Here is a 12,727-nt window from a genome sequence, read left to right as displayed (position 1 = left end):
CCCAAAATTAAAGTCTGACACTGTTTCCACTGTTTCCCCATCTATTTCCCATGAAGTGATGGGACCAAATGCCATGATCTTCGTTTTCTGAATGTTGAGCTTTAAGCCAACTTTTTCACTCTCCTCTTTCACTTTCATCAAGAGGCTTTTTAGTTCCTCTTCACTTTCTGCCATAAGGGAGGTGTCATCTGTATATCTGAGCTTATTGATATTTCTCCCGGCAATCTTGATTCCAGCTTGTGCTTCTTCTAGCCCAGCATTTCTCATGATGTACTCTGCATATACGTTAAATAAGCAGGGTGACAATATACAGCCTTGACATACTCCTTTTCCTATTTGGAACCAGTCTGTTGTTCCATGTCCAGTTCTAACTGTTGCTTCCTGACCTGCATATAGGTTTCTCAAGAGTCAGGTCAGGTGGTCTGGTATTCCCATCTTTTTCAGAATTTTCCACAGTTTATTGTGTTCTTCTGTAACTAACACCAAAAAAGATGTCCTTTTCATCAAAGGGGAAGGGAATTCAAAAGTAGGAAGTCAAGAGATACCTGGAGTAACAGACAAGTTTGGCCTTGGAGTACAAAATGAAGCAGGACAAAGGCTAACAGAGTTTTGCTAAAAGAACAAAACTTGGCAAACTTGTTTGGTCATAGCAAACACCCTCTTCCTACAAGAGATGATTCTACACATGGACATCACCAAATGGCCAATACAAAACCAGATTGATTATATTTTTTGCAGCCAAAGGTGGAGAAGCTCTATACAGTCGGCAAAAACAAGACCAGAGTTGACTGTGGCTCAGAACATGAACTCCTTATTGCAAAATTCAGACTTAAATTGAAAAAAGTAGGGAAAATCACTATGCCACTCAGGTATGACCTAAATCAAATCCCTTAAGATTATACAGTACTTGCTTAGAATCTATACAGTACTAAGCAACAGATCTAAGATTCTAAGCAACAGATCTGATAGACAGAGTGCCTGAAGAACTATGGATGGAAGTTTGTTAACAATGTACAGGAGGTGGTGATCAAAACCATCTCCAAGAAAAAGAAAGGCAAAATGGTTGTCTGAGGAGGCCTTACAAAGAGCTGAGAAAAAAGAGAAGCTAACTTATATGCAGAGTACATCATAAGAAATGCTGGGCTGGAAGAAGCACAAGCTGGAATCAAGATTGCAGGGACAAATATCAATAAGCTCAGATATGCAGATGACACCACCCTTATGGCAGAAAGTGAAGAGGAACTAAAAAGCTTCTTGATGAAAGTGAAAGAGGAGAGTGAAAAAGTTGGCTTAAAGCTCAACATTCAGAAAACGAAGATCATGGCATTTGGTCCCATCACTTCATGGGAAATAGATGGGGAAACAGTGGAAACAGTGTCAGACTTTATTTTTTGGGGCTCCAAAATCACTGCAGATGGTGACTGCAGCCATGAAATTAAAAGACGCTTACTCCTTGGAAGGAAAGTTATGACCAACCTAGATAGCATATTACAAAGCAGAGACATTACTTTGCCAACAAAGGTCCATCTAGTCAAGGTTATGGTTTTTCCAGCATGTATGGATGTGAGAGTTGGACTGTGAAGAAAGCTGAGCACCGAAGAATTGATGCTTTTGAAATGTGGTGTTGGAGAAGACTCTTGAGAGTCCCTTGGACTGCAAGGAGATCCAACCAGTCCATCCTAAAGGAGATCAGTCCTGGGTGTTCTTTGGAAGGACTGATGCTAAAGCTGAAATTCTGGTACTTTGGCCACCTCATGCGAAGAGTTGACTCACTGGAAAAGACTTTGATGCTGGGAGGGATTGGGGGCAGGAGGAGAAGGGGATGACAGAGGATGAGATGGCTGGATGGCATCATTGACTCGATGGATGTGAGTTTGAGTGAAATCTGGGAGTTGGTGATGGACAGGGAGGCCTGGCGTGCTGCAATTCATGGGGATGCAAAGTTGGACATGACTGAGCAACTGAACTGAAATGAACTGAACTGAAAGGCAAAGGCGAAAAGGAAAGCTATATCCATCTGAATGCAGAATTCCAAAGAAAAGCAAGGAGAGACAAGAAAACCTTCTGAAGTAAACAATACAAAGAAATAAAGGAAAACAACCAAATGGGAAAGACTAGAGGTTGCTTCAAGAAAATTAGAGATACTAAGGAACTATTTCATGCCAAGATGGGCAGAATAAAGCACAAAAATGGTATAGACCTAACAGAAGCAGAAGATATTAAGAAGAGGTGGCAAGAACACACAGAAGAACTGTACAAAAAAAAATCTTAAGGACCCGGATAACCACAATTAATGATGTGATCACTCACCTACAGTCCAACATCCCGGAGTGTGAAGTCAAGGGGGCCTTAGGAAGCATCTCTCTAGTATTAGCCCAGGTCAATAAAAATAATATTAACAAAATCCAGCACCCACTAAACTCCAGGCATATATTAAATGTTTTACATATATTAAATCATTTTAGGTTAACAATGGCCTGCAATTTCCTTTGTCTCAGTTTTACAGATACGAAAACAATGGCACTGGATAGTTAAGTATTCTGCCAAAGGTCACTGAAGGAGTACAAGGAAGATCTCACAATCAAGCCTTCCCAGCCTGGAGCCCATCTTCTTGACCATTACCTAATACCTTTCATAAGAGATGCTCAATATTTCTTGACCAAATATACAATTGATATAGAGAGTAAAAAAGAAGATGAACACATTAAGGAGATAGGGTGAATGTGAGGTACTCTGAAAAGACACAGTAGAATAAGTAGTTACAAATAGAAATAAAAGCATTCAGAAGTGATCAGATCCTACAGAAAGCCCCTACAAAATATTAGCCTCTGTATAAAAAGTAAGTATATAAGTTTAAAAATTACATGTGCTCTTAAAGTATCACCATTTAGATCTAACTCTAATAAAAACATATTTTAACAAAGCACAGAATGCCCCAATTAACCTTGACTCTACAATGAAAAATTCTGTATTGTTAATATGAAATGAAATATGCCTTTAGGTAGTATTCTACATCTGTAAAAATGTCAAACTTGTATTTTGTTAAAATATAAAAGTACAGATATTGAGACTTCCTTGGCAGTCCAGTGTTTAAGACTCTGCCCTTTATCTCCAGGGGGAAAGGGTTCGGTTCTAAACTGGGAGCTAAGATCCTGCATGCTACACAGTGGAGCCAAAAAATAAAAAGTGCAGATATTTGTTTTTAACTTGACAAAATGACACCAAAATCCACCTAATAAAAAGCAAGAAAATGTGAGAACGGCAAGAAAATATCTAAAGTAGTGAAAGCACACCATACCAGATACAAAAACATAAAGTTACAGAAATTAAGAAAATGGGTGTGGTACGAGTCAAAGAAAAGACAGAACAATCAAAGAGAAGAGAACCCAAACAAAACCAAGTATATATAAATTGTGAAACTGAAACAGGCGGGAGGAGGGCAGGGCACAACCTTTAAAAGAAGAACATCGTCTGACGATATGACATAAACTTATTGGAACCAAATAGGTTCAAGACAGCACATATTTGACTTCCACTAGACCTTGAGCCTCAGTATACATTCACTGTAACATATCAACAAGCTAAATGATACATACACAGGCACCATGACAGTTCTAAGGTTAACCATAAAGGACCAAAAAATGGGCAGTGGCCCAATTCCTAGAAATCCCCACTCCTCCCCCCAAATATTTGGAATACTCTTCCCACTCATTAGCCTATGAAATTACCTGATTTAGAAAAGGAAGAGGGACCAGAGATCAAATTGCTAACATCGGTTGGCTCATAGACAAAGCAAGACAATTCCAGAAAAACATCTACTTCTGCTTCATTGAAAAATATCCATGGTGGCTCAGATGGTAAAGGCGTCTGCTTGCAATACAGGAGACCCGGGTTCAATCCTTGGGTGGGTAAGATCCCCTGGAGAAGGAAATGGCAACCCACTCCCGTATTCTTGCCTGGAGAATCTTATGGATGGAGGAGCCTCGTAGGCTATATAACCCATGGGGTCACAAAGAGTTGAACACGACTGAGCAACGACTATGCTAAAGCCTTTGTGTAGATTACAAAAAACTGTGTAAAATTCTTATCAAGAGATGGGAATACCAGACCACCTTAGCTGCCTCCTGAGAAACCTGTATGCAGGTCAAGAAGTAACAGAACTGGATATGGAACAACGAACTGGTTCCAAATTGGGAAAGAAGTACGTCCAGGCTGCATATTGTCACCAGCTTATTTAACTTATATTTGAGTACATCATGTGAAATGCAGGGCTGGATGAAGTACAAGCTGGAATCAAGACTGCAGGGAAAAATATGAATAATCTCAGATATGCAGATGACAGCACCCTATGGCAGAAAGAGAAGAGGAACTAAAGAGCCTCTTGATGAAAGTGAAAGAGGAGAGTAAAACAGCTGGCTTAAACTTCAACATTCAAAAAACAAAGATCACAGCATCCGGTCCCGTCACTTCATGGCAAATGGGGAAACAATGGAAACAGTGACAGACTTTTTCTTGGACTCCAAAACCATTGCAGATGGTGACTGTAGCCATGAAATTAAAAGATGCTTGTTCCTTGGAAGAAAAGCTATAACCAGCCTAGACAGCATATTAAAAAGCAGAGACATTACTTTGCCAACAAGGGTCCATCTAGTCAAGGCTATGGTTTTTCCAGTAGTTATGTATGGATGTGAGAGTTGGACTATAAAGAAGGCTGAACGTCGAAGAATTGATGCTTTTGAACCGTGGTGTTGGAGAAGTCTCTTGAGAGTCCCTTGGACTGCAAGGAGATCAAACCAGTCATTCCTAAAGGAAATCAACCCTGAATATTCATTGGAAGGACTGATGCTAAAGCTGAATCTCCAATCCTTTGGCTACCTGATGCGAACAGCTGACTCATAAGAAAAGACCCTGATACTGGGAAACATTGAAGGCAGGGAAAGGGGACAAGAGAGGAGGAGATGCATCACTGACTCAATGGACATGAGTTTGAGCAAGCTTGGGAGATGGTGAAGGACAGGGAAGCCTGGTGTCATGCAGTTTATGGGGTTGCAAAGAGTTGGAGACGAATGAGTGACTGAACAAAACATAAATACAAATAGACTCAAAGGATTAGATCTGGTAGACAGTGACTGAAGAACTAAGGATGGAGGTTTATACCACTGTATAGGACGTGGTAACCAAAACCATCCAAAAGAAAAAGAAATACAAGAAGTCAAAGTGGTTATCTAAGAAGGCCTTACAAATAGCTGAGAAAAGAAGAGAAGTAAAATGCAAAGGAGAAAGAGAAAGATATACCGAACTGAATGCAGAATTGCAAGGAACAGTATGGAGAGATAAGGAAAAGTCTTTCTTTTTAAGTGAACAATGCAAAGAAATAGAGGAAAGCAACAGAATGGGAAAGACTGGAAATATCTTCAAGAAAGTTAGAGATAACAGGGGAATACTTCATGCAAAGATGGGCACAATAAAGGACAGAAACAGCAAGGATCTAAGAGAAGCAAAAGAGATTAAGAAGAGGTGGCAAGAATACAGAGAATAACTATACAAAAAAAAAGGTGGTAACAACTCAGATAACCAGACAGTGCGGTCACTCACCTAGAGCCAGACATCCAGGAGTGTGAAGTCAAGTAGGCCTTAGGAAGCATTACTACCAACAAAACTAGTGGAGTAATGGAATATCAGCTGAGCTATTTCAAATCCTAAATGATGATGCTGTGAAAGCACTGCACTCAATATGCCAGCAAATTTGGAAAACTCAGCACTGGCCACAGGACTGGAAAAAGTCAGTTTTCATTCCAATCCCAAAGAAGGGCAATGTGGAAGAATGTTAAAAATGCATACAACTGCACTCATTTCACACGCTATCAAGGTAATGTTCAAAATCCTTTAAACTAGGCTTCAGCAGTATGTGAACCAAGAACTTTCAGATGTACAAGCTGGATTTAGAAAAGGCAAAGGAATCAGAGATCAAATTGCCAGCATCCATTGGATCGCAGAAAAAGCAAGGGAACTCCAGAAAAACATCTACTTCTGATTCATTTACTACACTAAAGTCTTTGACTGAGTGGGTCACAATAAACTGTGGAACATTCTTAAAGAAATAGGAATACCAGATCACCTTACCTGACTCCTAGGAAACCTGTATGCAGGACAAGAAGCAACAGTTAGAAATGGACATGGAAAAACAGACTGGTTCAAAATCAGAAAAGGAGTATGTCAAGGCTATATACTGTCACTGTACTTATTTAATTTATATGCAGAGTGCATCATGGGAAATGGAAGGCTAGATGAAGCACAAGCTGGGATCAAGATTGCCTGGGGAAATATCAACAACCTCAGATATGCAGATGTTACCATATATAGAAAGTGAAGAGGAACTAAAGAGCCTGTTGATGAAAATGAAAGAGGAGAGTAAAAAAGCTGGCTTAAAACTCAACATTCAAAGAACTAAGATTATGGTATCCAGTCCCATCACTTTGTGACAAACAGATGCAGGAAAAGTGGAAACAATGGCAGATTTTATTTTCTTGGGCTCCAAAATCACTGCAGTCACAAAATTAAAAGACACTTATTCTCTGGAAGAAAAGCTATGACAAACCTACACAGTGTATTAAAAAGCAGAGACATCACTTTGCTGACAAAGGTCCATATACTCCAAGCTATGGTTTCCAGTAGTCATGAATGGATGTGAGAGTTGGACCATAAACAATGCTGAGTGCCAAAGAAATGATGTTTTCAAATTGTGGTGTTGGAGCAGACTCTTGAGTCCCTTGTGCAGCAAGGAGATCAAAGCAATCAATACTGAAGGTTCATTGGAATGATTGATGCTTAAGCTGAAGACCCAATACTTGGGCCACCTGATGCAAAGAGCTGACTCATTAGAAAACACCCTGATGCTGGCAAAGATTAAGGGCAGGAGGAGAAGGGGTGACAGGATGAGGTTGTTGGATGGCATCACCGATTCAATGGACATGAGTCTGAGCAAACTGTGGAAAATAGTGAAGGACAGGGAAGCGTGGTGTACTGCAGTTTGTGGGGTCCAGAAGTGTCAGCCATGACTTAGCAACTAAACAACATAAAAACTGTCAACCCCACAGACTGCGGCCTCTGTCACCTTTTGAGATGGCCCACACTGCCTGTGGACTGTGTTTCTCTCAAAATAAATCCATTTCTTGCCTATGGGTTTCTTTCTCATTCAATGCTTGCTGTGATAAGACATCAAGAACATGAGCTTTACTAATTCCTAAGATTATGTGTGCTCTCAGCTAAAAGTCTGTGGATTCAAGTCCCAGTCTGGGTTTTGGCTACGTCCAAGTCCCAACCCATGGGTTCAACTCCCAATCTGGTTACATGGTTTCAAAATCAAATGTAAAAACAAATAAAAATTGCATATACATATTATGTTTTATTATCTACTTTCTATTCATCATAAAGCTTTTTTAAGTATCACAAATAATCTAGAAACCATAAGGGAAAAGACATAAATTTCAACACTAAAATAATTTATACTATGTCATAGAAGAACAGAATTAAAAAGTTAAAAACATCAAATTCAAAATGAGAATAAAAGCAAAATACATGATGAGTTAAAAACCTATGAAGTAATTTCTTTAAAATCACTAAGAGTCTATGAAAGATAACAGTCTACTCAAAAGAGATTAAACAACAATGGATAATGTACACATAAAAGATGCTCAACATCAACCAAATTCAACTAGATAGAATTAAGTAAATGATGGATCACTTTTTACAATCAGACTGAATAGAATAAAAGATGGGAAACTGGTGCTCTGAAACACTGTTAATAGGAAAGAAAACAGGCATCATCTCTCTGAAAAGCAATTTAGGAATTACAGTTTTGTATTAGTAAATAAATAATTCAAAATCACACTATTCCTAAAAAGTTAGATTTAAGGGATAATCAGGAAAGCATAAAAAAATGATACTCATGATAGCACTGCTTTTAAAAATTAATAGTTGATCCCACTTCTGGGTGTAGCTATATACCCAGAAGTATACATATGTATATACATATATCTAAAAGAACACATATGTCCAAAAGAACTAAACAGAGGATCTTGAAGAGACATTAACATTTACTGAAGCATTATTCACAACAGCCAATAAGTGGAAGCAACATAAATGTTCACCGGCAGATGAATGGATAAATAAAATACTGATTATACAAGCAATGAAATATTAATTCAGCCTTAAAAAAAAAAAGGGAAATCCAGCCATATGCCACGACATGAACGAACCATGACAGCATGATGCTAAGTGAAATAAGCCAATCACAGAAGGACAAATACTTCATGATTTCACTTATATGAGGCATATAAAGTCAAACTCTTGCAAACAGTAAGTAGAATGGTGGTTGCCAAGGGCTGTGAGAGGCAGGAAAAGGAGTCAAGTTGTTCAGTAAGTAAAGAGTTTCAGTTTTGTAAGATGAAAATTTTCCACAGATCTGTTGCATGACAAGGTGCATATACTTAACACTACTGTACTGTACACTTACAAGTGGTTAAAATTGTAAAGTTTATATATTTTTTACAATTAAAAATAGTTAGGAAATGGTTGTTAGAAATATACAATCTAATTCTATATAGCCATCAAAAATGATAATACTGATCTTCAGTCATAGTCACAGACTACTTTTTGAGTCAAGAAAGCTTACAAAAGAGCAAAGTAGTCTCATACTATTCATTCACGTCTGTATCTATTAAGATAGAGATCTGAAAAGATACTCATCAAAATTTAATAGAAGTATCTTTGAGCAATAGGAATATTAATGAGCTTTACTTCCTTTTTTACATTTTCCTGTGTTTTTAAATACAATGAGTATGTATTATGTGATGCCAAAGGAAAACCAAAAGAGGAAGTGACTGCCACTATTGGTTCTAGAATCCTAGGATGAAATTTCACATTTCTCACTATATGCCTGGCACATATTGGGGAATTAATAAATAAGAGGCAGGGTGAGCAGTGGTTAAGAATTCAGGAATGAGACAGAGCTGGATGTGAATCTCAGCTCCAAAGTTTGCTGACCAAGGCCTTAAAGTCTTATTGAGGGTGAGGACAGATAAAGTGGGAGACTGGCGTTAACATATGTGCTGTGCTGTGCTGTGCTGTGCTTAGTCGCTCAGTCATGTCCGACTCTTTGCAACCCCATGCACTGTAAGCCCACCAGGCTCCTCTCTCCATGGAATTTTCCAGGCAAGAATACTGGAGTGGGATGCCATGCCTTCTTCCAGGGGATCTTCCCAACCCGTGAATTGAACCCAGGTCTCCCGCACTGCAGATGGCTTCTTTACCAGCTGAGTGACCTGGGAAGCCCATTGACACATACACATTACTATACATAAAACAGGTAACTAATAAGGGCCTACTGTATAGCACAGAGAACTCTACTCAATACTCTGTAATGACCTAAAGGGGAAAAAATTTACGAGTGGATATATGTACATACGTAACTGATTCACCTTGCTGTACAGGAGAAACTAACGCAACATTTGAAATCAACTAATACGCCAATAAAAAAAATTTTTAGTCTTCACTGAGCTCCAATTTCTTCACCTATAAAATGTCACAGAACAATCCTTGCAGATTGCTGAAGGAGACACTCTTGAAAGCACTTAACACCATTCCTGGCTCAAAGGAAATAGTCAATAAAATGAAAACCATCATTATTATTTATTGACTTGATTTATACTGGAAGCACTCATGACAAAAAAAATCTAAGCATCTATAGAAGAACTTTCTGCTAAATTATAAGAAATCCCCAATTAGCATTAAAAAGAAAGAGGCAACACTCTGAAGGACTCAGAACACTGTTTGGCTGAAAAGTGAGATGACATTCCTGTATCTACCAGTATTACACTATAAAATTTATCATCTAGTTGATGTATAAACACCACTCATGAGTCTAGGAAACAAACCTATCAGTGTTTCAAGTAAAAAAAAAAAAAAAGAACCCAGAGAAAATATGCTTAGTTTAGTCCACAGGTAGAATGAAAAAACTAGCAAAACATGACTAATGAAGATCTGACTTAGAGATACAACAAGTAACCCTACCATTAATTTTGTTTGGCTTCTGTCTTCCTCACTACTTTTGCATAAGGAGCCTGTCTTTTTGGCACTGCTATTCCTAAATCTGGCATAGTGCCTGGTTGGCCTGGGTTTAATTGCTCAGTCTAGCAATTAAACTAGACTCTTTGCAACCCCATGCACTGTAGCCCGCCAGGCTCCTCTGTCCATTGGATTCTCCAGGCAAGAATACAAGAGTGGGTAGCCTGTCCCTTCCTTCTCCAGCAGATCTTCCCAGCCCAGGCATGAAACCCAGGTTTCCCGCACTGCAGGCAGATTCTTTACAGTCTGCGCCACCAGGAAGGCAGCATAGTGCCTAACACAATATTAAATTCTCAATAAATATTTACAATATAACTTCTAAGACAAAGTCTCAGCGAAAGAAGAGAGAAAATTGAGTAAGAACTTATCGGAGAAAGTCTGTCAAAATGATGGTGAAAGCCATCAGGCTTGGGGAGGGAGTCCTGTTTTTGGAGGGGTTGGGGGGAAGAACTTGTCTTATACCACCTTCTGCATTTCCTTTGATCAATGAGTTATCCAAGGAACCTCAAAGGGAACGTTCAACGGTAAACACACACACACAACTTAGCACCCGGACAGGGGCACAAACAGGGCCTAGTGTGTTCAACTTTTTAGGCTTTTGGCTCCAACGCCTTTCTGATGATCTGTATTCATCGGGGTACTATAGTTGGCATCCTGTCGACCCTTGTTTAATGTCTGCTTTACTAAAAAAAAAAAAAAAAAAGTAATGCGCTTATTCTCAAGTATCAATCATGAGCCCTTCTGCAGTTTTTCTTCGAACCAGCCTTCAGTTGGTTTGTAAAAATGGGAAGACTTCGCTCAGAACTTCTGAGTCGCTTCCTTTTAGTCAAAGTGAAGACGTGAAGGTTTTAGAGGCACACTCCCCAAATTTATGCGTGCAATCTAATACTTGGCAAGTCAAAAGACAAGTGAGACTCCGGGATTGACAAGGAGGCTGGAGAACCGCATCTTGGACTTTGGAACTACCCCCATCCCATTTTACCCACTCTTTCTTAAAATGCAATTAAATTCTGTTCAACTTCCTATCACTCACGCAAGAAACTACCAACTACCCCGCCACGCCACTCCCGGACGACCACACCTGGTGTATCCGCTGCAGAATCTCCAACTCCCGCCACGGGTTTGGCCTGTGTCCGTCCCAAAGCGGAAATGACTTCAAAGGGACAAACTGAAAGTAATAGAATGCAAATAGCAGGAATCTAAAACCCCTACCACGTTGCGAGAAAATACTCTTCCCCGACTCGCTTTTCTAACCCTTCTCGCTCTTCTATTAGGGTGGCGAAAAGGCTTCACGTCAGCCCTGGGGTTATTTCCCAGCCCCAAACTCCAAATCATTCAGAAATATATTCTTTTTCATTGGCCGATGAGGCGGCGTGGGTACCTCCCATGAACTACAATTCCCGTCAGACTCCGCGGGAAGCAAACTGAGGAAAGGATATGGGCGGGGACAAAGCACTTTGGGAGCTGTAGTCGGCTGCAAGCCGAAAAGGGCAATCACCCCGCCTTTTCCCATTGAGGCTGGAGAAACCAGGTGTTGGTCTTAGAGCCCGTTACCGCTGAGAGGAGGAGCCAAATCCTTCAGCAGCATTCCCCACCTCCAACCACATGGAGGACGAGAATTTTCCTTTCCTCCTATAAAACAGTATAAATACTCTTGAGGAAATATAGTTGTCTTTCCAATACATTCAGGTCAGTAAAAATTCCCAGAACTCCCCCAACCTCAGGTTCCAACTCGTGGGAAAAGGTGGCTCTTTCTCGAGTGGGCAAAATGGCTGTCCTCCTAGGTTTATTATTGGTTGTCCTTTGCGTCCTTCAAGGGCGGATACTTATAGCCGATTGGCTCTTTTTCCCTTGAGGGTGGAGAAAGATTTGGCACGGCTCTCCCGCGGCCCGGGAGGAGATGAAGGGGTGGAGAGAAGGCCGTTTGTTGAGGTGTGATTGGATACTCCTCCTGCCACTCCAAGGATGTACATCCTATGATTTGTCGACTGCTCTCAAAGAGAACGAGGAGGCGGGGCTAGTGCGTGGTGGGAAGGGGCGGGATTCTGCCAGCCGCGGCTGCCGCTGGAGCCGGTGTCCGGGCTGGTGATGGGGTTAATTCCCTTTCGTAAGACTCCTACTTGCACCCACCCAGCCCCGCCGTCGCCCCGCCGCGCCGCGCTCCAACCGCCGCCTCCTCCTCCTCCTCAGTAACGCGGGTAAGAGATGCCCTCCCCTCCCCCCCTTCAGCTCCCCGGGAATAACGCGCCTCCCTCCCCTCCCCCGCCCGCCAGCCGGTAGCGCTAACGGAGAAGGAGGCAGTCAGGGGAGAGATGTGGTGTGTGAGAAGGTGGCCTTCCCCGCCGAGCGGTCGACGCTCCAGCCAGGGCCCCGCCGAGGTGCTGCTGCTGCCAGCCCCGCTGGGAGGTCGGGTTCTGAGGGAGCCCCGGCTCGTCTGGCCCGCCGCTGCGCCTGCAGCTGCATCTAGTACCTTGCGCCCACCGCCGCCACCCGGGGGCCATGTGAAAAGCAAACCCCTCGAGGCCTAGCGGAGGAGACGGGGGAAAGGTTCCCGAGTCCCTGCTATGGCTGCTGCTGCTGTTCTTGCACCCCCAGGGACTGG

General features: G+C 41.4%; 2 protein-coding genes across 8 annotated transcripts in view; one reads left to right on the top strand and one right to left on the bottom strand.

Annotated features, from left to right (window-relative positions):
* Window positions 1-11,463, bottom strand: part of ZRANB3 (zinc finger RANBP2-type containing 3) — a 313,962-nt gene extending 302,499 nt beyond the window's left edge. The window contains exon 1 of one of the 2 annotated variants that reach the window (XM_027561929.1): window positions 11,207-11,463. The gene's annotated coding sequence lies outside the window, so the exon portion shown is untranslated. The remainder of the gene's footprint in view (window positions 1-11,206) is intronic. The other variant, XM_027561942.1, reaches the window with a different exon arrangement.
* Window positions 11,464-12,149: 686 nt separating this feature from the next.
* The window catches only part of R3HDM1 (R3H domain containing 1), a 163,114-nt gene continuing 162,536 nt past the window's right edge, over window positions 12,150-12,727 (top strand). For 3 of the 6 annotated variants that reach the window (XM_027561919.1, XM_027561868.1, XM_027561873.1), the window contains exon 1: window positions 12,156-12,323. The gene's annotated coding sequence lies outside the window, so the exon portion shown is untranslated. Of the gene's footprint in view, window positions 12,324-12,727 lie in introns of all 6 variants that reach the window. The other 3 variants (XM_027561906.1, XM_027561810.1, XM_027561880.1) reach the window with 2 other exon arrangements.

Source organism: Bos indicus x Bos taurus, chromosome 2, assembly GCF_003369695.1.
Source record: "Bos indicus x Bos taurus breed Angus x Brahman F1 hybrid chromosome 2, Bos_hybrid_MaternalHap_v2.0, whole genome shotgun sequence".
Lineage (NCBI taxonomy): Eukaryota > Metazoa > Chordata > Mammalia > Artiodactyla > Bovidae > Bos > Bos indicus x Bos taurus.
This window is presented reverse-complemented; position numbering and strand designations above follow the sequence as displayed.